This window comes from Zingiber officinale, chromosome 1B (genome assembly GCF_018446385.1).
Source record: "Zingiber officinale cultivar Zhangliang chromosome 1B, Zo_v1.1, whole genome shotgun sequence".
Taxonomy (NCBI): Eukaryota; Viridiplantae; Streptophyta; class Magnoliopsida; order Zingiberales; family Zingiberaceae; genus Zingiber; species Zingiber officinale.
In genome coordinates, this window is record NC_055986.1 from 112,676,228 (window position 1) to 112,699,844 (window position 23,617).

The window sequence follows — 23,617 nt, forward strand, 5'->3', positions numbered from 1 at the left end:
ACTAGGAACATAACCAATCCAATACTGATTGTAACCAATCTATACTTAACCTTATATTGAGCATAACTTACCCAAATTTGAAGCCTCAGCCGGTGGTCCACAACTGGAGACAACTTGATGCAAGTAAACTTGACCGGAGCGAGGTTGAATTTGCTGTCATCCAAATAAACACCTCAAATCAACATGTAATCCAACTGAAACCAACACCCCAATCTAAAGATCTAACATCCAAAGCTATAAATGCCTTACCCCAATGTGTCGGCATCTTCTCTCCCAACCAAGAACCACCGCAAGTAGCTGTTGGGGTCGGCAGAGAAGGGCTCGGATTTTCTTTCCTTTCGCTGAAGATTGATCTATGCAGAGCAGGGATCGGAAGAGAGGAATACGGATGGGGCTATAGGTGCGGGGTAGAAGGGTTAGGAGCCTCCGACGTGCAGCGGATTGAGCAACGTCGTGCGATCGGGTGCGGTGGCGTGCGTCTCTGGTGCTCTCGTGAGGAGAGGTCAACAGCTCTGGCTCTCGCGTGAGGAGGAGGAGAGACCAGTAGCTGTGGCTCGGGAACTCGCGAGAGGGAGAGGGAAGGAAGGGTCGGTCGGCGCTAGGACACAAAGACGACGGCGCTGCAGTGCTTGCGTGAGGAGAGGATCGGTGGCACTGGGTGAGGGCTCGAGAAGAGAGGAGATCGGCGGGTGAATTGGGGAGAAAGGTTCATCGAAGTGAGGTGGCGACGTCGCGAATCGAGGGTGTCGGCATAGGTTTTAGGGCACGGGGGAAGAGAATAAGAGAAAAAGGAAAAATAAATAAAATATTTATACATTTCCTCGTTCAAATAGGGTAGCCTAAACAGGCTTTCCCATAGCCCAATAAGTGATCTCCTTAACCTACATCATACGAGCTCCAATTAAATCCCAAATTTTTTTTAAAATTCTTAAAAATTTTAATAAGACTATTTCTCAAATAATCTTATTATTTAATTATTATTTGGGCACTGTATTTTACATTCTCCTCCCACTAATAAAAATTTGGTCCCCAAATTTACTACTCAACTTAAAGATCCTCAACGACTACTCCATCCTAGCATCATAACCAATCTCCAACCGTGGTTAAGTCAGCTACTTCAAAAAAATCCATAATCCACTATCAGTAGATCCTCCAACATCTATATAAAGTGCTCAAACTATCGACATCATCAATCAAACCTGCTAGCCTCCTAAACAATGATAGAGTAAAAGGAAAGCATCCAACCTTCAACACCCACTGTCAATAAACCTAGATACATCCACCATGGTTCAACATTGCATGTCCATGTCGTACCACTACAAAGATAATATCTAGTGGGGAAGTTTATTACCATAAATCTCTAGTGAGACAAATCAATCATATTCTTACCCTTCCAAATACTCAAGTTTCCACAATACAAGAATCACCATCCAAAGTCTGAAGGGTTACTCAACCTCATACTAAGTACATACAGTCCATGGTCAAGGTCCCCATTGAATAGGATACATCGAACCACTACAGACTAGTCAAGTCGGCAATGGTATGAAGCTAATTCAATCCATTCTACGTCTGTACAAGTCATATACTCAAATGTGTCTTCTAGGTTATTTAACCAAACACAAATAACCTAAAGATCGAAATTTTCATGAAATAAAGTAAGTCGGCCTCCTACTGACCGAACTAATAAAAGTAACTTAGTACTCTACTAACTACACTAACAAGGATGGATCAGTCTTCCACTGACCAAGTCAACAAAGGTAAATCGGTCCTCTAGTAACCAAAGCAACATGACATTTAACAGATACTATCCACAATCCGACTAATGATAATAGAAACTAATAATATTGGTGGTATGGTAGGGAAATTCTACAAGTCTATAATTAGTGATCTCTACTAAGGTTTAATGGACCTAAGCAATGGCTGACCCAACATGTCATATATGGTATAATCAACTAGTCAAGTAATAACAGAAGTGTATGATAACGATATACCACATACCTCCTATAGCTTGGAGATTCCTGCCACTGCCTGGTCCCAAAACTCGAAAGTCACATCGAGGAGTCAAATTACGAAAAAATTGAAACACCAAAAATAGGCATCGTAAAACTTCGCTCTGATACTAAATAAATTTATATCACATTAACTCAAAAATCCAGAACACAAAAAACAACAGACATCATAAACCTACTCTGATTCCAAATAAATTGGTATCAGATTAACTCGACAAATCATAAATTACAACAAGATCGAAATCCCAAAAACACACAACCCAATATTTGACTCGAGCCATGCTTTGATACCACTCAATTGGTATCAGATTAACTCGACAAATCATAAATCACAACAAGATCGAAATCTCAAAAACATACAACCTAATATTTGACTCGAACCAGGCTCTGATACCACTAAAATTGTCACGCCCCTGTGGAGTCTCTGTCAGATGAAAATCTGGCAACATCTTCCCTGTACCGGTGATAATATGAAGCATACATACATACAAAATACATCAGCCACATATAGCTGAAATATATTCACAACCACGCAATTATATATATTCAGCCCAGTCGGTTGGAACAAAAATAGACAAACACAACCACGTAGTTTATAATAGCCCACACGGCTGGAAGCAAACACAGCAGAAAATCATAAAATAATATGAATATAAAACCAACAAAGTCATTAACTACAATACCTACAACCACCACACTAGACTCCAAAATTCACATCGACTTATTGGAAAGAAAAATGCGCAAAATCAATATACCACTGAACAGAAACAAGATTGAAAGGAAATTCGTCCTCGTGAGTGCAGTGGGACTGGTAGCTAGGACTCTCCAAGCATCCTTGATTCATCTACCTGCTACCTGACGAAAGAAAAATCAGTTTGTGGGGTGGTGAGTATTGGAACTCAACGAGTAAAAGAAAGATAGTGCATGAACATAACTTACAAATAGAGGGTGCCAACAATATACAGTCTCATAAGGAAAATAGCAGATACTAAAATAAAATCGTAATATATGGTCATACCTGAAACCATAACCTAGGCTAGTAAAATTAGGAGTAGAACAACTCTGCTGCAGAGCTACTCATAACTACAAAGGTAACACGTGAGGTATATACATATTACCAATAGGTAAGTCAGTCTAAACACTCACAATAGATATATATCTCAAGCTATGTAAGCATATCAGTATAAGTAAGCAACAACAGCATAAGCTAGCAACAGTAGCATAAGCTAGCAACAGCAGCATAAGTAAGCAACAACAGCATAAGTAGGTGACAACATCAGCCGGTATAATAATAACAGCGTATGCACGGATGGTCACCCAACCCACCTCTCTGCACCACGACCCCTGTATGGTCAAGAGGTCGGATCGATGATAACTGTACCACTCAAAGGCCGCCACTACTTTTGAGCGACCGTGTGGACAGGTGTTGAGTAGATAACTAGCTACAAATCGAAGGGGGTCCCTGCTACTCGCAACTCCAGCTACCACTACCTATGAGTGGTCGAGTGCGGCACGACAAGACAAGCGACATCTGCTCCAGCTACCACTCTCTTGAGTGACCGAACGTGCGGCCCTGGTTAACGACTCTCTCGGCCGCAAGGGAGAATTTGTCGTTAACATGTATGCAATGATATGATGCGCAACATACAACAATCATCATATAAATGTAAACAAGAATCAGGTATGCTACATGAAGCTAGCATGCTCAATACGGTACATAAATAAATAACAATTAAAGCATACAAGGTTGGTATCTAATATCTGCTAAATATCATAGATGACAACAAGAGACTGTATGGATATAGAAACGAATAACTCAAAGGTTTGAGTGAAAGTATCAAGCACAAGAAAAATACGAGTGGAGTCAAGGTAAAACAGTCCTTATCAAAAAAATAATAGCTCATGCATCAAGTTCCAAAGAACTAAAGAGAGTCAAAGTAAGAAGTACCCACCTCAAAATATCTCGTATATAACAGAACCACCCACGTCACGCGGCTCGTCCCCGATCAAGGTCCTGTGTCATATAATGTATTTAGCTAATGACATAGGAAGTAAATAACTAAACAACTTCCTCCACCTATTTAGAATAACTGTAACCAAACATGGTTATAGATAAATCACCAATTAATCTTAACCATACTACAACCTAATTAGATTAGGTTTATACATGATTCATCTCCAAAATTCACCCAAATTAGCATATCTTTTAATCTAAATCTTAAATCAACTAGGCATCATGAATCAATTAATCCAACTAGAGAAATCACTCATAATTGAATCTCTAATCCAAAACCAAATAGATTAAGCAACCCTAACCATTTACTCTCCAATTAGGGCTTCTAGGAACATAACCAATCTAATACCCATTGTAACTAATCCATACTTAACCTTATATTGAGCATAACTTACCCAAATTTGAAGCCTCAGCTGGTGGTCCACAACCGGAGACAACTTGATGCCAGTAAATTTGACCGGAGCGAGGTGGAATTTGCTGTCATCCAAATAAACACCTCAAATCAACATGTAATCCAACTGAAACCAACACCCCAATCTAAAGATCTAACATCCAAAGCTATAAATGCCTTACCCCAACGTGTCGGCATCTTCTCTCCCAACCAAGAACCACCGCAAGTAGCTGTTGGGGTCGGCAGAGAAGGGCTCAGATTTTCTTTCCTTTCGCTGAAGATTGATCTGTGCAGAGCAGGGATCGGAAGAGAGGAATACGGATGGGGCTATAGGTGCAGGGTAGAAGGGTTAGGAGCCTCCGGTGTGCGATGGCTTGAGCAATGCCGTGCAATCGGGTGCGGTGGTGTACGTCTCTGGTGCTCTCGTGAGGAGAGGTCGGCGGCTCTGGCTCTCGCGTGAGGAGGAGGAGAGATCGACAGCTGTGGCTCGGGAACTCATGAGAGGGTGTGGGAAAGAAGGGTCAGTCGGCGCTATGGCACAAAGACGACGGTGTTGCGGTGCTCGCGTGAGGAGAGGATCGGCAGCGCTGGGTGAGGGCTCGGGGAGAGAGGAGATCGACAGGTGAATTGGGGAGAAAGGTTCGACAAAGGGAGGTGGCGACGTCGTGGGGTGAAGAGGAATCGAGGGTGTCGGCGTAGGTTTAGGGCATTGGGGAAGGGAATAAGAGAAAAAGGAAAAGAAATAAAATATTTAAACATTTCCTCATTCAAATAGGGTAGCCTAAATAGGTTTTCCCGTAGCCCAATAAGTGATCCCCTTAACCTACATCATACGAGCTCCAATTAAATCCCAGAAAATTTTTAAAAATTTCTAAAAATTCTAATAAGACTATTTCTCAAATAACCTTATTATTTAATTATTATCTGGGTACCATATTTTACAGAATGGGAGGAGGTCCAAATTTGACTAGGCTGGACGGAAGCTACTACTCAAGTAGTCACTGACCTGCCCCCGAAACTTAAAGAAGAGTTTGTTGTGTGTTTGACATGTAACAATGATATTTTTTCTTGGGAGCCTAAATAGATAATAGGCGTCTCACCCGCAGTCATGGAGCATGTACTCCATGTCTTCCTTGACACCCGTCTGGTCAAGCAGAGAAAGAGAGATTTTAGGGTTGATCAAAATAAGATCATTCGGGTAGAGGCGGATAAGCTATTGGAGGTTGGCTATATTTGAAAGGTGTAGTTCCCAAGTTGATTAGCTAACGTGGTCCTGATGTCCATGTCAAGAAATAAATGGAGGGTCTACATCAACTTTAGAGACCTCAATAAAGCATGCCCCAAGGAGTACTACCTCTTGTCAAGAATTAACCAGATAGTAGATTCAACTTCCGAATGTGAATTAATTTGTATGTTGGATGTCTATCATGGGTATCATCAAGTGTCGCTCGCCCAGGATGACCAGGAAAAGGTTAGCTTTATAACCATTCAGGACACTTATTGCTATAATGTTATATCATTCAGACTAAAGAATACAAGAGAAACTTACTAATGGCTTATGAACAAAGTGTTTCAAAAGAAAATTGGGTTAAATATGGAAGTCTATTGGACGACATCCTTATCAAATCCCTTCGGACGATAAACTTGTAAGGAACTAGATGTGCTAAACACGCAAATGCGCAGTGGAAAATACTAGTTCCTCCAAAATATCCATGCGAAGGGAAACAAAAACTTATACTAAGTTAGATCTAAAACATGATGGAATATACCTTTGTTGCGTGCTCACAGACTTCCGACAGCTCAAATCTCAGAACGAACACACGCTCGCGCCTCTATGGTATCCACACGAACAAGGGTTCGTTTGTCTCACAAACTCACTAAGTGGAGATGCCAACCACCTAAGGTTGTGCTAGCAACCTTAGAAAGAGGATTCGGCCAAGAGGAGAAGAGAGGGAGGAGATGATGAAGAAGTTATGAAAAATGAGAAGAAAAATGGCTTAAGTATTTTCATCCAATGAAAATACTTAATGATCATTAATTCCATTAATGAGCCTTAATGCTCATTCACTCTCCATTAAGGACCACATTTGAAAACTCCTCATTTTCAAATCAATTTCAAAAATTGAATTGAATGAAATGATTCATTGAATTCAAAATTCAATGAATGCCTCCATTAAGTCTCACTTGAGTCTAACTCAAGTCTAATCCACTTGAGTCTAACTCAAGTCTAATTCAATTGAGTCTTACTCAATTAATCCTCATACAATTCAAATTGAATGAATCACTATTTCATTAATTTGAATTGACTTTCTCTAGTCTAGTTTGAATTGGACTTAATCCAATAATTAGATTCAATTGAGTCTAACTCAATAAGTCCAATTCGGATTAGACTTAATCCAATTATTCATCATATGAATATATCTCCAAATCTACTTGTTCTTTGTGTGTGACCCAATAGGTTCTCGTAACGTTGGCAATATATCCAAATCAACATTTAGATACACAAGTAATGAGTGACATCTAGCAAGGCATCATTGCTACCCAAGTGACGAGAATGTCAAGATCCAACCTAACCTGTCCATGGCTATTATCTTGTATGACTTAGTCCCTCTATCCTTGATATCTAGGTTGATCAATGAGGCGTAGACCATGTCATCCTCTTATCAACCTTTGTGTTTCTTGATCTCTAAGTAGACACACTCAATCAAATAAGCTCAATATCTCATATTGATTCATTTGTGCATGACCATGCTTTCTTGTGTCCTACTAATCAAGGGTCCCATAGATATCGCTTCCATCATATGGAAGGGATAGATCCCATCTACATCACTCGCATCCCTCCGTATAATTCATTGCATACCCAGTGATCAACTTTATTGTCCACCTTATTACAGATGACGTTTGCCGATACCAAAGTACACAACTCCTTATGTAGGGAACCGTAGTGACTTCAGGTTAAAGGACTATTCATACCAATAGTCACATGAGAATGTTTATGACACTCATATAACGATCCATGAAACATTCTCATGACGGGTCATTCAATATATATTCTCTAATATATACCCATGTGTCAACTTGATATCTCATATCCATGACTTGTGAGATCAAGTCATCCGTTGACCTACATTCTAGTCTCAACGCATTAATATTGTCCTTGTATATTAATGCTCGACTAGGAATAGTTAAGAGTAGTGTTCTCTACAATATCTCATTATCAATTCAACCAATTGATATACTGTTGATAAAAACCTACTATCCAAGGACATTATTATACTTATTCAATTGGCACTGAACTGAAATAAATATAATAATCTACTTTGCCTTTTATTAATAATGATATATGATACAATAATGTGCCCTTTACAATCATCTCATAATTGGTACTAAGGCTAATACTAACAAGACTTGTGTGCAGATATGGAAGAAACCTGTTAGACTTTAAGGCAATACGAACTGAAGCTCAACTCAAGTAAATATTTATTCAGAGCAAAAAGCGGGCGATTCCTAGGATACATTATGACCAGCAGGGGATAGAAGTCAACCCTAGTAAAGTAAAAGCCCTCCAAGACATGGCTCCCCTACAAAATTTGAAGGAGGTGCACAGACTGACCAGCTAGATCACAGCCCTGTCTTGTTTCATCTCCTAATCGGTCGATCAAAACTTAGCTTTTTTCAAGATCCTCCGTTGAACGACCAAATTCTAGTGGGATGTTAACTACGACAAAACTTTTGAGGAGTTAAAAAATTACTTGACCGCCCTGCCTATACTTGCTAAGCAGGTGGTGGGTAAACTTTTATGGGTGTATTTGTTAGCCAATGAGCAAACGATCAGATTAGTGTTGGTGAGGCAAAAGGGGAAAGATCAATAATGCTAAACTTTCTAAGTTATTTATTAAAATGAGTTGAGTGTTGTTACACTACGTTCAAGAAATTAGCATATGGACTGGTCTTAGCTACTCAGAGGTTACGTCCTACTTTCCTTTCTTGCATAATTGTGGTACTTACTAATAGTACTTTGGGCCAAGTACTTGTCAACCCAGAAGCCTCTTGGAGGTTGATTAAGTGGATCATAGAGCTAAGTGAGTATGATATATAGTACCAACTCCGAGCAGCCATCAAGGCCCATGCCTTAGCTGACTTTATCACCAAGATACAGAATCGCGAACCTGAAGAGACTTGGAGGATATATCACTCAGCAAGCATTCTTATGATATCATCGAGGGAGGACAAGATGTAGTTATCCGTGTGGTTAAACTACCGAGCTACTAATAACAAAGCTGAATATGAAGCATTAATAGCCAAACTGAAGGCCACCCAGCACGTAGGTGCCTCTCGAGTCTTACTCTATTCTGATTCCTAGTTAATCGCGCAATAATTGTTGGGAAATTTTGATATCAACAACAAGTGTCTTAAGTTATATGCAAAGGCATTTAGCAGGTTGAAGGTTGAATTTCAAGAGGTGATTATACAAAAATTCCTTGTGTAGAGAATTAAACAGCAAATGAGTTAGTTAAACTAGTATCCACCATAGCCCCATGGATTCTGGATAAGCCCATGGAACATAGTTTATTGATTGTACACATTGAGAGGCAGGCTGAGATAAAATTATAGGCTGACTGGAGGACGCCATTGATTTCATTTCTTCAGAATGGCCTCTTTCTTGAAGACCAAGAGCAAGCCAAGATGATCAAGAAAAGAGCAGCGTGATTCACCTTGATAAGGAACAATCTGTACAATCAAGCTTTCTCCCAACCTCTACTTAAATGTGTTGGTCCCGAGGACATATAATATATTTTACAAGTACATTAAGGGTCTTGTAGAAGTCACCCGGGCGAGCAATCGCTCGCCCGAAAAATAGTGTTGGCTGGGTATTTTTGACCCACCTTACAAACTGATGTAGCTTGATTAGTGTCAACTTGCTTATCTTGTCAAAAATATTAGAATATCCTACATCACCCTACTGAGTTACTGAAGGCTTCTATACTTTCATGCCCGTTCGACCAATGAGGCATGTGTAAATACCCCATGATAGTTTTGATGTGATCAGCCAAGTCAAGTTAGGTCATGTTATGGTTTGATCCTTGTGTCTAAGTGTGCAGGAACATAGGAGCACAGAAGGTCGGCCGAAAGATGCAACTAGTGAGAAGGACAGCACGGGAGAGAGCCGATAGGCTCGGTGCGTCCGAGGGATGAGACCTTATGAAAGAGTACACTGATGAACAAGAAGGAAATGTTCGGTGGTTTCGAGTGATGAGAAGTCGGAGCGGAAGGTTTCTCGAGAAGACCGGAAAATGGATTCGGGTGAGCCCTATTTCGAATGGTCAAAATCACCCAAGCAAGTGGAGCTGGAGTAGAAGACCTGGACAAAAATTCAATATGGAGTTGACTCTGGTCGAGGGTTGGTTCAGCCCAGTTAGGGCGCCCAGACTTGGTCCAAGTGCCCGGATTATAAAACTTATCACTTGTTGAGCTATCATGATCCATTGCAATGCGGATAAACTTTTATCCACGCCTAGGCTCCCGGAGTCCTTCCAGGCGTCCGAATTAGGTCTATAAGTACAGCTCTGATTTTAGTAATTAGACAACAACACTTGTAAATGAGTTTTTTATCTGTTCTACTACTGTGTGAGTTGTCGACGTTGTAAGAGGCTACTCCGTCCAAAGGAGATCGTCATAGTGACCTTTACTGACCTTGGATTAGTAATCCTCTAATTACAAATCAAGTAAATTTCTGTGTCTCTGTATTTTAATTAATTTGCTTTTTATTTCTTTTTTGTACAAGTGGTTATGTTAATTAAGCTATAAAATCAGGAAAGATTTGTGTTTTTATTTTCAGGTAATTCACCCCCTCTTACCGGCCGTAGGGACCTACAACATAGACATTGTGAGATTGCTCCCAATGGCGCTCACTCAGAAAAGGTTCCTTTTAGTGGTAGTGGATTATTTTTCTAAGTGGGTAGAAGCAGAGCCATTGGCTAGGATAATCGAGCGAATGATTATCAAATTCTTATGGCAGAACATTCTATGTCGGTTCAGGATTCTACATAAGCTAGTTTCAAATAATGCAAGGTAGTTTCAAGGGAGGAAGATTCAGAAATGGTGTTTAGGAAATAGAATTAAGCAAGCTTTTACCTCAGTTGCTTACCCTCAGAGCAATGGTTAAGTGGAGGTCACCAATTGAGATTCATCAAGGGGCTCAAAATCAAGTTCAACCATGTCGGAGGAAGTTGGGTCGACAAATTACCTAGCGTATTATGGACCTACCGCACTACTCCTAGTGAAGAAACATATATAACTCCTTTTAATCTTGTCTATGGTGGTGAAGCAGTTGTCCCAGTCGAGGTTGGTGTCGAGTCCGATTGATAAAGGCTATATGACGAGGACAACAATGGTTAGTGCCTTACGGAGCTCAATTTGATAGAAGAAATTAAAGACAAAGCAACATCCCGACTAATGTCTTACCGTCAAAGAATGAGACAGAACTATAATAGAAGAGTTATTTCAAGATTCTTCCAAGTAGGAGATTGGGTCTGGAAGTGGATTAAACTAGTTGAAGATATCAATAAGCTGGAACCACAGTGGGGAGGACCTTATAGAGTGGTGTAGAGGCTCAACTCTAGATCCTACTACCTCGAAGATGTAGAGGGGAAATGGTTGGAGCAGCCCTAGAGCGCGAATCACCTACAGCCCTATAGGGCTTGAAAGTACGCCTGTAATTAGCTCTTGTATCATGTTAAATTTTTACACTTAATGAGAATGCAGGCGAATTCATCTAATAAATCACATAAGTTCCAAACTCCAAAGCATCAGGTCAGGTTATAAGCAAGCATGCTCTCGCGCTCATATAAGACTCGGACTCCTAAGCACCAGGTCAGGTTATAAGCGAGCATGTTCTCACACTCACATAAGTCTCAGACTCCCGAGCACCAGGTTGGGTTATAAGAGAGCATGCTCTCGCGCTCACATAAGTCCCAGACTCCTGGGCACCAGGCCGAATTATAAGAGAGCATGCTCTTGTGCTCATATAAGTCCCAGACTCTCGTGCACCAGACCGGATTATAAGTGAGCATGCTCTCACGCTTATATAAGTCCCAAACTCCCTTGTACTAGACCGGGTTATAAGCGAGCATGCTCTCATGCCCCTATACTCTTCTTAACCTCAAAATGATCACTCAAGCTACAAGTAAGGCAACTCCAGCATATCTTATTCATTATCTTGCTCGGGTGGATGAATTGTGTATCACACAAGATACAGAAAATTTATTTTGCCCATCATATTCATGCTTGTTAATGAGATTACAAGCATGGACAATATTAAAAAGGTTTGGCCTGGATCAAGGATTCTTTTACTTAATTTTCTCATTATGGTTGGCCAGATGATTGTTCCGTACAGGGGTATGCTTTGCTCGGGGTAACATTCATCTTAGAACTATATGGAACTATTCTTATAAAAGAGGAGCTATTAATACAAAGACTAAGCACAAGAAGACCGGTATGATTTGATTATGACCTGAGCCAGTTTATCATTCCAATGTTAGCATTCAAAATGCAAGTTTTGTGATAGTTACATGGTACAAGCATATAATCATATCTTACATTCAATCAAACTTGTGTAAAATACTCTTGGGGAGTTCTCTCAATAGTCACTGTCAATCTATAAATCTCTTGGGAGGCTCTGCTGAGAGGTAGCCACCCTCTTTCAACTATTAAACCACCCCTTTAGCCCCTAGAGTAAGGGTGCCCACAATTTGGTCCCCAAAAAATTTACCAAATTCTTTAGATTTGAGGTAATCTTTCCACCTAACCTTGAAATGGTCATCCTCTTCAGCTTTGTAAAATAACAGCTCAGACTTGGTCGTGTCTAGTTTGGCTAGTAGCGATTCTAGTCGAGCTTCTTGCATGTCTAGATTGCATTGTTACTCCAAGATCTGCATATCTTTGGAAGATATTTCTCTAAGTTGCTCGACAGATCCTGAAGCAAGGGAAGCCTTCAAGTTTTGTGTCAACGTGGTTTGCTAGTTAAGTCTGACAATGCTTTAGTTTTAAAGGTTATTTCCATGCGGACTTTAGACTCACTGGTGGCCAATAGAGTCTCTAACTTTCTTTTGTCTTCTTGTTGAGACTTCACCAGTTGCTAAGATTCTCACAAGGTTGCTCCATGTCTGCTAACAGCCCAGCTTGAAATTCTACCTCCTTTAGTGACCAGGTCATCTCCTCGCTTGTGTTGGAGGCAGAAAGTTCCAATTCCTGAACACATTCCTTCAGGATTTTATTATCCCTCTCTAGGTCTACCACTAGGTGGCTTATGTTTAACCCCCAAGGCGTAGAACTAAAAATGAGTATCATTAAGAGAGATTGCTAGAAAATGGTTCATTCATTGGAAGAAATATCACAAACTTACCGTAGTAGCAGTCCGAGTGTGCTCATCGGTGCGCTCAGAGTTGGGAAGATCTTTTGGACGTTTCCTTACACTCGCCGAGGTCTCAGCCAATTGGCCTTGTAGTTTCAATACCCTATAGGAGAAGGGGGCTGAGGTCATTCCTTATTGGGATGGAAGGTTGAAAGTAGACTTAAATTGGCGCTCGAGTTTAATTACAGAGCCTGGCCTCACGGAAATGCCCCCAACCAAAGCCGGATGGTAGGAAAGGATGGACAGGCGATGTGGGATGATAAATTTTCATAGTCTTCCATGGTTGTCTAGTAGAGTGTTGACCTCCACAAGTGTACGAAAATATCGCAAGTAATATAAAAGATTATCATATCCACAGGGACTGGAATAAGCACTAAGAATATATCAACGCGAATTAGCTAGACAACAAATCAATGGATTGACAAAGTCTAAGTGTAACTATGAAAATTAAACAAAAGAATAAAAGAATAGGCAACAAGAATAAAGGTAATGATAAGGGATATTCTAGAAGTTTTGGTTTCTTTGTAAGGTTGTTCAATGTAAATGATCTACCAAATCCTTTTTCTCAATCGTCCATCTTTTGTAGAAGGTTGTCGGTTCTCTCTTACAATAGAGAACCAACCTAGGACTGAAATCCATACCTAAATTGATCAATTAGGAATGAATCTATATATGTTGTCTTTACACGAGCTTGCCTGTCACGTGCGTCCCTCGAAAAATCAACACAAGAATCCATCGCTCATCAACCCATCAAGATATAAAGATTAATGTATAAATATATCCTACCCTCTTGAAATACCTAATTTCCCCTTCAAGATAATCCCTCAAACGTCCTTACACGGGCATGTTCCTGTCACAAAGATCCCTCGAAAAATCGAATGAAGAATTACCTCTACAAGATTCACAAGATATCCAAACTCTCAATCAAGCATTGTAATTAGGCACAATCACAACATTCCACACAAGATCAAATAGACACAAAACAGGACAAAATCATAGAAATGGAAAATTGACATATCCACAAGAGGTTTACATCAAAAAATCCTTACAAATACTCCCTCCATCCTAGAACAAGCGATCTACTCCATAAATCGAAGAAAGAATCTGAAAGAAACAAAGATTACAAGTATTTCTAATCCCTCAAAACCAAGAAAGGAGAGAAAGAAAACTTATCTACGGAGAAGAATAGTCATCGGATCCAATCCTTCGATCTTGGAGTCGAATCGGTGAAGATCCTCCCTAGAATCGTCGGAAAATCCCTCCAAGATGGAGGGAAATCGCCCAAATCTTCCTTTCTCCCAAAGGGGAGAAGATCCCCTTTCAAATCAAGAAGGAAGCTTTATACAGAAGAGGGGTTTGGGCGCCACACGGCCCCGAAGCACGGCCGTGTGAGGTTCACACGACCTGCTCCATTCTCCTCTCTGCCAACCTCACACGGCCGTGTGGTGTACACGACCTAGGCTTCATTGGGCTCCAAAGCTTGGCACGACCGTGTGAGGTTCACACGGCCAAGCCATCTTCCTTCTCTGCTGCAGCTACACGACCTCTCATCTCCATACGACCTGGGCAAACCCCCATGGCAGGGTCGTGTGGGGTTCAGGTATCATGGCTTCCTCCATCGCTTTGCTAGCAAATTTGGCCTCGAGCATGCATCCTTCACCAAATTCGACTCCTGCGTACAGAAAATGTACAAAAACAGATCTCCGAACAAAGAGAGTAAATATGCTAAAAAGAAAAGCTGGAAGTACGAAAATCCATAGATCAAGCATGCTCAAAGTATGTGAATGTGCTTCAAAACATGCTAACAAGTGTATACAATCTACGCACATCACACCCCCAGACTTAAACCTTTGCTTGTCCTCAAGCAAAATGCTGCAATCTAAATTCATATGCTCTGCAATGCTCTCATATCCCTAATGCATTCTCTTAACTCTATAAAAAAGTTTCATTAATAAGCATGATCATGAAAACAAGTTAAGTTTTGCTCAAGCATAAGTACCCTGCGCACAGTGCAAAAACAACTCAAAACTCTTCAAGTTTTAATCTATGTCCTAGTCAAGTCGTCATCAAGTTTGAATTAATAATGTTTCTAGTGATAGACAAGTAACCAGTGATAGGCACTTACTTGCCACACACTTTGTTCATATTTCTCAATCAACCCAAGGTCTCAAAGGCGTGCTCAATCTCAAGAGAAGCTAGCAGTCATTTCCCCAGTAACCTAACTCGGTCTCAAAGGGGTGACTTGCTAGATTCCACTCACAACAACTATTTTTTATATCCCTTATTCACTTTTTTTTTCTTTGCTTTTTTCCACATTTTTTTTCATAAGTATTTGCATTGTGCAAATCTTATTTCACAATTGTACTTTTAGCACAAATGTTGGGATATTTTGATTTTTCCAAATGAGCTTACATGATTTGAGTCTCATCTAGTAACCAAAATGAAGTTTGAGAAATCACCATGGAAACTAAGTACTAAACAAACAAGATGAATCATAACTATTTCAATGATATCAACCATTCAAGCATTAAGTATAGGTGTAGTGAAAATAAGATCCTTAAGGTCAAGCCAAAACTAAAACTCATCTCCATATGATACTTAACTTATGTCATGCTACCCAAGATAGAGAAAAGAGGTACATTAAGCATACTACTAGCATCATTTGAGCATCATGAATCTAGATAATGAACGTGCTAACATTTAATCTTGAAGACAAGAAAGAATATAAGTGAAGTTTTGATGTTCTCAAGATGAATGCCACAAGATTTCAAAAGATAGTCAAGTGACTATCAAAACAAGCAATCCAAGTAAGACAATCAAAATAAAGTGCAAAACAAAAACTAGACATGCAGAAAGCAAGCAAAAACTGAAAACTAGAATGCAAAAAGAAAGAAAATTAGGTTCGACACCCCCCCAGACTTAAACTTTTCATCGTCCCGATGAAATCAATATGGTGGAGGAGGTGGAGGTGGAGGTGGAGGAGGACAAGGAAAAGGATGCCTACGACGTGGTTGGCCAATGGGAAAATTAGGGAAACCTGGAGTTTCGCTCAGGATTATATGATACTCAAACAAAGCATCTACTTGCTGGACAAATTCGGCCACTTTGTTAGGATGTATACTAAAAGTCTAGCTTTTGGTATAAACATTTATCTAGAAATAAGAATCACATTGGTCAAATGTTTACATTTATGATAAATGTAGTTGTTCAATTAATTTATATTGTAGATAACATGGTGTGTGGTGTCACACACAGAAGATCATGTTATTGGTTCCTTATAAATTATAAACAGTAGCTCACGACCAAGATGGAAAGGAACAAACCATTGGAAGGTCGTAGTGTAATTAGGTAGTAGTTTATCTTAACTATATAATTACACTAGTACACTTAGAGTGTATTGAGTAGGACCATTAGAGGTCGTTTCTTTTATACTGACTTTATAAAGGAACAAAGATCTCAGTTATTATGGAAGTGTGTGCTCTTAATCCTAATATAATAACAAGCACATATATTTGATATTTATTTCTTTAATTTATCAATGGGTGAGATTTAGTTCGATAAATCAATAAACCTGATAAGTTGGGAAATGATATCACTTATAGTGTGTGTTGTTGATTATAGAAGGAAACTGTGTCCTAGTAATCTAGGTTGATAATGTCTCCAAGATGAGCTCATAAGGATTGTCATGTTAAACCCTGCAGGTGGACTTAGTCCGACATGACAATAAGGCTGAGTGGTACTATTCTTGGATTAAGATATTAATTAAATGAGTCGTCAGTAACTCATTTAATTAGTGGACATTCGACATCTTAAACACAGGGAGACTAACACACTCATAATAAAAAGGAGCCCAAAAATGTAATTTATTGGTGCGGTAGTTCAATAATAGTTCTCTAGTGGAATGAATTATTATTGATAAAATTAAGTTGTGTGTTCGGGGCGAACACGGGATGCTTAATTTTATCGGGAGACCAAAACCAATTCCTCCTCTCGGTCCCTATCGTAGCCTCTTATTTATAGAGTACTATACCCACCTATACCCACCTTCGTACCCATGATATAGGGGCCGACCAAGCTAGCTTGTGGTTCAAGCTAGGGTCGGCCAAGCCTTGATTCATGGGTGGCCGACCCTAGCTTGAACCCAAGCTTAGGTGGTCGGCCCCCATTAAATTAAAAGGAATTTTAATTTTAGATATTTCTTATGTGAAAGATATAATTTATTGGAGAGATTAAAAATTAAAATATCTTTTTTAAAAAGGATCTACAAAAGATTAAAGAAAGAGATTAGATCTCTTTCCTTATTTGTAGATTAGAAAGATATTTTATTTTTCTTCTTTATAAATTATTCACATGTAGAATAATTAAAATTATAGAAATTTATTTTTATCAACCATGAAGGGATTTTAATAGGAAATTTTATTTTTTAAAATTTCCGAAGACAAATAAGGAATTTTAATTGGTGATTGAAATTGCTTTGTTTGGTCTTGTTGATGTGGCCGACCATATACAATTGATTAGGAAATTTTATTTAATTTTTCTTAATTAATTGTTATCAAGGAAAGTTAAGGAAATTTTATTGTAATTAAATTTCCTTATTTTCCAAAGCCAAGGAATATAAAAGAAGGGGTTGAGGTTCCTTCATGAGACACAACTTTTATTATTCTCTCCCTCTTTTCCTTGGTGTTGTGGCTGGCCATCTTCTCTCCATCACTTCCTCTTTGTGGTGGCCGAAACCCTCTCTTGCTTGGAGCTCTTGTGGTGGCCGGATACTACTTGGAGAAGAAGAAGAAGAAGGAGAGAAAGCTTTCATCCCTTGGAGTTTGGTTGGTGTTTTTCCTTTATCCTTGGTGAAGCTCTTGATTTGGCCGAACCTAGCAAGGAGGAGAAGAAGGTGCTTTGGTGGTTTCTCATCTTGGAAGATCGTTGCCCACACAATGTCCGAGGTTAGAAGAGGAATACGGTAGAAGATCTAGAGGTCTTTCTAAAAGGTATAACTAGTATTTTTCCTTTCCGCATCATACTAGTTATTTTTGGAAATAATATCAAATACAAGAGGCATGCGATTCTAGTATTTCGAATTTGTTTTCGATATTGTGTTCTTTATTTTATTTCTTTTCCTTGTGATTTGATTGTTCTTTTCGGTTGACCTAAAGTTATTTAAGGAAATTAAATATTAACTTTCCTTAAAAGGCTTTGTCTAGTCGGTGGAGGTTGTTCCCATATCCAAGAAGGTCATGTGCCTCGCCACGTCAGTACTGGGAGCCAATTTTGGAAACTAATATTTAATGAAATTAATAACCTAGGTGATTTGGATCGAACGTGTTAAGTTCCGCAGGAGATCCGAGTCTAAACCTAAAAGAACAAATAAATTAAACTTTGGATCAAACGTGTTAAGTTCCGCAGGCGATCCAAGTTTAATTTAAAAGAACACATGGTAGCTAGGAAAAGGTTCAGACCTTTGTACAAAATTTTTGTACAGTGGAACCATTAGATTTTCTGAGTAGCAACCAACAATTGATATCAGATCTAGGGTTTTGCCTCTGTGTAATTTGGTATTAGTTTAATTATGCACATGTCATACATAATTTAGGCAGGTTAATAGTAGGATATGCTAACTTTCTGGATGCAGGATCCAACTATTATGACTTATAGTTTTTATGTGTGTGATTGGACCCTTGGACATGTCAAGGGCATTTATGTGTGTGCATGATTGTATTATAAAATACAGCAGGAGCTGTATTTAGTTTTATTAGGATTTTATTTTTGATCTAGTTACATGTACATTCCTTTTATGGAATATAGGATCGATGAATGTAAATTTTAATTTTATGTTCGATCTAGTTTACATGTACATTCCTTCGAGGAATATAGTATTAGGATCGATGATCGCGGCTAGAGAGGGGGGGTGTGAATAGCCGACCCCAAATCTTCGCGTTTCTTTCTACAAACTAGGGTTAGCGCAGCGGAAATAAAAACAAGAAACGAAGACAAGAAATCAAACCTCAATACGCGTCGATGTAACGAGGTTCGGAGATGAAACTCCTACTCCTCGGCGTGTCCGTAAGGTGGACGAAGCCTATCAATCCGTCGGTGGATGAGTCCCCGGAGAACCGGCTAATATATACTCCTTGTGGGTGGAGAAACCTCGCCACAATAACTCTTGCAACAGCAAGATAGAAGTACACAAAATACAAAGAAGCACAAGACAATGTGAATGTAAAACAAACACGCTTGCCTTCTCGTCGACTGGTTGAAGCAGCAACTTCACGAGATGCCTACAACAGCAGGAACCCAGTCGAAGAAGCTCACACGAAGCTTCGGAACTCAACAAAGCTCAAAAGCACAGCAGCAGCTCAGTAGGAAGAAGAGCAAGAAGAAATGAGAACAGTAGCTCCTCAACCCCTTTTATAACATGCGAAGAAGACACAACAGAAACTAGCCGTTGCTACGCAACGGCTAGGATGTGGACCGATCATGCTTCATCCTGATCGGTCCACAAGGGTCCTGATCGGTCATGGTGACCGATCAGGTCCTTCCCTGATCGGTCCCATGACCGATCAGGGCCTTTCCCTCCTTCTGATCGTCTCCTGATCGGTCTGCAGACCGATCAGGAACTTCACTGTATGCTACTGATCGATCACTGATCGGTCTTCAGTCCGATCAGATAACACACAGAAGCTCACTGTGTGGTTACTGATCGGTCACCAGACCGATCCAGATACCCAATGTATCACTGGATCGATCCACTGATCGTTCCAGAGCATGGTTTTCGCCCAAACCAAGTCCCAAGCCTTCCAAACCAACATCCGGTCAACCTTGACCTGTTGGTACATCATGCTTAGCATCCGGTCACTCCCTTGACCTGCTAAGACTCCCCACCAAGTGTCCGGTCAATCCCTTTGACCCACTTGGACTTTTCTCTTCGTGTCAAGTATCCGATCACTCCCTTGACCTACTTGACCTTCTCAACACCAGATGTCCGATCACCCTTGATCCATCTGGATTTTCCCTTGCCCGGCTTCACTCACCAGGACTTTCACCTAGCTTCACTCACTAGGGTTTTCACCTGGCTTCACTCACCAGGATTTCCAATCTGCCCGGCTTCACTCACCAGGACTTTCCAACTGCCTGGCTTCACTCACCAGGACTTTCACCTAGCTTCACTCACTAGGGTTTTCACAACTGCCTGGCTTCACTCACCAGGACTTTCCCACTTCCGGTCCAGAGAACGAGCTACCGAGCCCTCTCTGACCACAGTTCGGAGAACGAGCTACCGAGCCCTCTCCGACTTCCACTTGCCAAGTTCCCATACTTGGACTTCTCCGTGCCAAGTCTCCATACTTGGACTTTTCCCGTGCCAAGCTCCCTGCTTGGACTTTTCACATGCCAAACCCCCTGCTTGGACTTTTCCGAGTCAGGTCAACTCACCTTGGGTCAACCAGGTCAACCTTGACCAAAGGTTGCACCCACAATCTCCCATCAAAATACAACTCTTTTGTTCTTGTCAAACATCAAAATACAACTCGAGTCAGGTCAACTCGAGTCGGGTCAACCAGGTCAACCTTGACCTAAGGTTGCACCAACAATCTCCCCCTTTTTGATGTTTGACAATACCTTTAAGTTAGACTAATCCAATAGCCTCAACTTTCCTCATGCCACTAGGTAATGAAACATACGTTACAACCTTACATTCTCCTTCTAAGAAGGCAACCTCCTTCTTAGATAATGAAGACCTAACTTAAACCCTTCATTCTCCCCCTATTGGCACACATCAACAAACTCTCCCCCTGAAGAGTAAGTTATCGTTGTTCACAACTTCACTCGTCGTGATCAACAAACTCTCCCACTAACTCCAATGTTCTTCCTTGAACATTCTCTAGACATTCTTCCCCTTTTTGACACACATCAAAAGGAGTGAATCAAGGTCAAGAGTTTCTTCCTAATGAAAGTCACATACCTTTCATTGAAACCCTTAATTTCCCCCTTGATACTAAATTCAATAATCAACTCAGTGATAATCCCATATCACTCATCCTCAAAAATTTCGACGAGTAAAAACTCCCCCTAAAAGTCAACTCCTCCTTGACTAATAGGTAAAACTCCCCCTAAAGGTCAACTCCCCCTTGACCATTGCACCAACAATGTCTTGGAGAGTTTCAAACCTTTAGAAATCCACAACACCAACTCCCAGCTGAAATTTCAGACAAAACAGTCGAAAATCAGCAAGTTGGCACGCGTTGATCGGTCACCAGACCGATCAGCCTTCACTGGATCGGTCACCAGACCGATCCACACTCTCCTGGATCGGTCCTAGTGACCGATCCACACTGACCTGGACCGATCAGGGAACCTCCTGATCGGTCCACGACCTCTGATTTCTGATTTTCTGAATTTTTCTTCTCCCGAAGTTCAGAAACCTCTAGAAAATTATAGAAAATTCCAAAAATTGTGAAATTTTGAGGATACATTCCTCATAACATATACTATCATGGAAAAATAATTTTCTATGAAAATAACTTCCATTTTTCAATCTTGATACAAAGTTCAAAAGTCTTTGAAATAGCTCAAAGTTAACTTATCTTTGTGTCAACTTGTTCAATGATGAATGCTATCACTAGAAAAGCTTCATCAAGGTTTTTCAAATCAATTTTGAAATGATTTTAAACCATTTAATTTAGGACCACAATCTTTGGGCTAAATGTACATGACTTGTACATAAGCTTTCCCTATGATCCCCAATTAGAATTAGGCTCATCTAGGTACAAGAACTATGCACCTTGATCCTAACTCACAATCCTAATATCTCACACACATCTAAGGTGTATCAAACACATCCAAGTCAATTTTGATGTGAGACATGGGTTTAGGTTATCTTAGACTAAGGTCTCATGCATTTTCTAAACATCAATTTGATCTCCATATCAAATTGTGTTTTTAAACTTAAATCAATTTCATTGATTATAAATGCAAGAAATGATGACATGGCATAAAATGATATCATACATAATAACATGTGTCAATGTCATGATGTCATGGAATAAAGTATGAAACTTAACTAGAGCATGACATATAAATAACCTAAGCATTATCATGACATTTTAAATGATCATAAAATAAATATGATGTCATGACATGGCATATGGCAAACAATACATGGCAAATAACATATAAAGGTATATAAAATACCTAATTCTAGCCTTAGTTGCCATTTTTGATAATTTTGATCATTTTGCCATAAAATCCATATTCCTAAGTGTATTAGACCTAAAATCATATACTAAGGATTTTTAGATCACCATGTGCCAATTAAATTGACCTAAGAGAACTCCTCAAATGTGATTGGCACATCCTAATCACCTTAGGAATAATTTTCAATTTCATTTTCAAGGCTTGATTGCACCTTGAAAATTCCTAACATGCCACCTTTTGCCATGATTAGGTTAACTACCTATTCAAGTAAGGTTGGCACACCCTAACTCATCTAACGTGATGAAATCACGCTCCTAGGAACCCAATACCTATTGGAGCTCATTGGGTTCACTAAATATTCACTAGGGATGACTTCCCTAGCAACCCTCCTAATGACCCTCCTAGGCTTTGAAGCCTTGGTCATTTGGGACTCATCAAGATCAACTCTAGGGGTGACTCCCCTTGTGACCTTGGTGATGGTCTTCCTTGCCCTAGATTTTGTTCCATAATCGAATGGAACATTATGATAAGTGGGCTTGACCACTTGGGACTTAGGTTTGTGACCCAAACCTTTCTTGTCCTTGGACATTGGTTTTTGACCCTTAAACCCTAGAGATGACTTCTCTAAGTTCTTAAGAGCCTTTTCCAAAGTATCAAGTCTTGACCTCAAGACTTGATTCTCCTTCTCTAATACCTCAATTTTTAATTTGTCATTGTTCTTTGAGGTATTCCTAGGCATATGTCTAGTTGTTTTGGGATTTCTACCTAGGTTATCCTTAACCTTAGATGAGTTGATCCTAGGGTTGGCTTTCCTAGTGTTATCCTTATCTAGGCTCACATGTTTGGCACCTAAACATGTGTATCGATTTCTAATGTTATCATGCTTACCATTATTAACAATAGCAATAAGGCTACTAGTATGCATCTTACTAGTATTGCAATAATGTGCCTTAGAGATTACCTTAGAGTTTTCCTTGGCTCCCCCTATCGATGTGCTTGGTCTCTTGTCCTTGTGAGATTGCCTCCCCCTCGGACATTGGCTCCTATAGTGTCCCCTTCGCTTGCATTGGAAGCACACCACGTGCTCCTTGCCTTTGCGTGTCGGGACTCCGGCTTCCTTGACCTTTGGCGCCGGTGGAGACTTTCTAATCCTCTTTGGACACTTACTCTTGTAATGTCCATACTCCCTACACTCAAAGCACATTATGTGTAATTTGCTAGAAACTAAATGGCTTGAGTTACCTAGAGTTGAGGATGGATGAACGCTCTCTCCTTTATCCCTTCCGGAGGTAGAAGCTTCTTCTTCTTACTCCGAACTTGAAGAAGAACTCTCCTCCTCTTCTTCTTTAGATGTTGAGTGGCCCTCAACTTCTAAATCCATTCCTCTATGAAGTGAACTCCTTGGCTCACTTGACTCCTCTTCATGACTTGAAGTGGAGTTCCCCTCATGGAACTTAGCCAAGTTGTTCCACAACTCCTTGGCATTGTTGTATCCACCTATCCTACACAAAACATCATTAGGTAAAGAGAATTCAAAAATTTTCAATACCTCATCGTTGACTAGGGATTGGTGGACTTGTTCCTTGGTCCACTCCTTCTTC

General features: G+C 40.1%; 1 long non-coding RNA gene across 1 annotated transcript; it reads right to left on the reverse strand.

Annotated features, from left to right (window-relative positions):
- Positions 1-2,638: 2,638 nt before the first annotated feature.
- On the reverse strand, positions 2,639-5,130 carry LOC121988307. Its single transcript, XR_006114004.1, has 4 exons — positions 4,597-5,130; positions 4,419-4,500; positions 3,962-4,023; positions 2,639-2,864 (listed from the first exon to the last, which is right to left on the reverse strand). It is a non-coding gene; the product is annotated as an uncharacterized LOC121988307 (long non-coding RNA).
- Positions 5,131-23,617: the final 18,487 nt, after the last annotated feature.